The following is a 2,974-nucleotide window of genomic DNA, read 5'->3' on the forward strand; positions in this document are numbered from 1 at the left end:
TTATTATTATTTTTTTTTACCTCCGATAATATGAGAGATCCCAAACAAATTAAGTGTTTCGTATCAATTTTTACTCGAAAAAACATTTCTCTTTAATCATCAAACACAGCTAACGGCACAATTTTTTCAAACACTTATGATACAATTACTTATCGATAATTTAAAATTATATATTATATACATTAGGTATTAGCAGTGGCGATCTATTTGTACTTTTTCAGGAGAGCCTTAGCTGGTAGAGGTCTGTAGCGGACTGCTCGTACAATTGATAATATTATGCATTCTTGTTTATGGCTAAGAAATAGAAATAAAAGAATATTGAATAATATTGATTATAAAACAGCGCCTCGATAAACCGGGTATAAATGTAAAGAGAAACGGGCATAAAACAACTTTAAAATTTCTGTCGAGTATCTTTTATATTGAAAACATACTATATCGTCGTGCATAGATATTTGCTAAAGGTTTTAAATTTGTGCACAGAATATAATCAAATACTCTTTCTAAAGCGTCTGTAAAATGTTATAATTACGTGTAAATATTCGATAAAATTTCATCACTTGTATATGTAAAAAAATATATATTAGATTTGTTTTCGAAAATGTGTAACAACGCATATTATTCTAGTTATATAACTATATTTTTAAATCATATTCGAGAAGGTTATTATTGTGAAACACGTCTTATTTATCATCAACACTTTATCAAAAATCCCAACGAATTTCGTCGCGAAACAACGATTATTACCCAAGGCCGTATTGAATAATTATAACAAGTATTTTTTTTTATATTTATACGCATATACCTATATCCTCTACGTATTTAAAAAATAACTGTTGTACTTATAATAGCACCTAAAGTTCTGAAACATTTAAAAAAAGAATAAATAACTGATCTCGAATTTTATTAATTTTATTTTATTTAGCACCAATTTCACAGCGTCCCGCGTAATAACGACCCCACCTAGTCTGCAGTTATCGTACATACACACATATATATGTATTTACACAACAATATTATATATTATTATCATTATTGTTATATTATTACTATTATATCGACAAACTCTGACCCATTTTCGAGAGCTCCAGAAGCTTCTATGCACACGTATTATAGGAATAATATAGCTATCTCGTAAGCGAGGGCGTGCGTGAGTGTAACGCCAATATTGTTTTGCATCCCATTGTTTCCCCATTTAAAACGTTAAGTTTCTCTACAAGTAAGTCGTCAGGTCAAGAGTGTACTTGGAAAAAAGTGCTCGACCGCGTCCAATGTATAATATATATAATATTATCCGTCTACCCGCCTCCGTCGAACACACGCGATGATATCATATGTTTGCGTATAATGCTCGTCTGTGTGCGAGTTTATATAATAATATAAATATAATACACTGTAAAATAACGCACTGTGTACCTATACATATTATTAAATATTATATAATGCACTTAAAGGTATAAATATTTGTGTGTGTGTGTGTGTGCGTGTGTAAACGAGCACCAGACGTGTATATTAAGTGCACCGGCACCCCGAATTCCGATAACACTAATAATCATAACTATAGGGCTGGGATTTTAGCGTTCTAAAAAGTCTCAAAAAATGCCCTTAAAAAAATTCAATAGTGGCTTAAAAAAATCAAAAAATGCACAACAATTTAACGATATACATACAAGTTTAGTTAATTACCCATCGTATTACAATATATCATTACATCGTATCATATTATATATTATAAGTAAACCTTGTAAAATACGCACCTTATCGACGTTTAAATTTTTTCATGAATGCGCCTAAATGTATTTATAATTATATTAATCCGTATAATCACGCAAACGTCAGCTCGAATCTTACATTTTATATATTTTAATCGGATCAGTTTTTCTCCTCCAAATATTATATATAAAAGAGTTTTATACCGATTAGCGTAATATACCTATACATAATAACGATTGATATTATCATGCTACGTATTATAATTTTAAATTCCATTCGGTGTAATCGCGTTTAACCAGTATCGCTAAATTAATATAGTGTAATATAGAAGATAAATATGAGTAGATTTAAGTATTTATAAATAGAATTAATAAATTATCGATGAAAAGAAAGAGATACGTAAGAACATAATAAGTGTATATTAAGTAGTTTTTTCAAGTAAAAATTTAAAAACTACCCATTACTAATAAAAATTATGCTTAATATACAATTATCTACATTGGTAATTGCGACATACAAGTTAAACCTGCATATCATTTATACATCATCGGCTATAAAATATTAAAAATAGTTAATGGTAAATTAAAATCAATTAAAGATATATTATGCATAATAGTATAATCAGTACCAGAAAAGGCAGGGATGCAGAGGATGTAGGCTCCGGATCTTCAAAGCTGAAGTTGTTTAAGAGCTCTCAGGTTGATGACCTGGATTTGCTAAATTTTTATAGTGAGAAATTATTACAAATATTGAATAACGGTAAGTAAATGTTTCAAGAAAATAACTCAAGCCCATTTCTTCTATTCTGTAATGGATTCAATTTTATCTTTACATATGAATCGATTTAATGAATTTTCTTTTTTTTAAATAATTTATCTATACTTTTATCAAGTACCGAATAGAAATATGATTTATAAATTGCATTTTTTTTTTTTAAAGAGACTTCCAATGTAGTGGTTGCGCCTCGGCCTTTTAAGACTTAAATCCGACACTATAGCAGTAATGTTTTAATTATACAAGCGAACAGATTAAATTATATGAAACTGCATTCAACAGTCAACGAAAATAGAAAATTGCTGAACTTTTATAAGAGCAAAAAGAATTCGACATTTTCCATAAACATTGTTGGGTGAGACTCCGAAACATTTACCTTTATTTATAGTTCGAGCAAAACTAAGTAATAAAACAAAATTTAAAAATATTACTATTAAATTTCATAATTTTCAAATTCATTAAATAAATAATAAATTATAATGGTGTA

This window comes from Aphis gossypii, chromosome 1 (assembly GCF_020184175.1).
Source record: "Aphis gossypii isolate Hap1 chromosome 1, ASM2018417v2, whole genome shotgun sequence".
Lineage (NCBI taxonomy): Eukaryota > Metazoa > Arthropoda > Insecta > Hemiptera > Aphididae > Aphis > Aphis gossypii.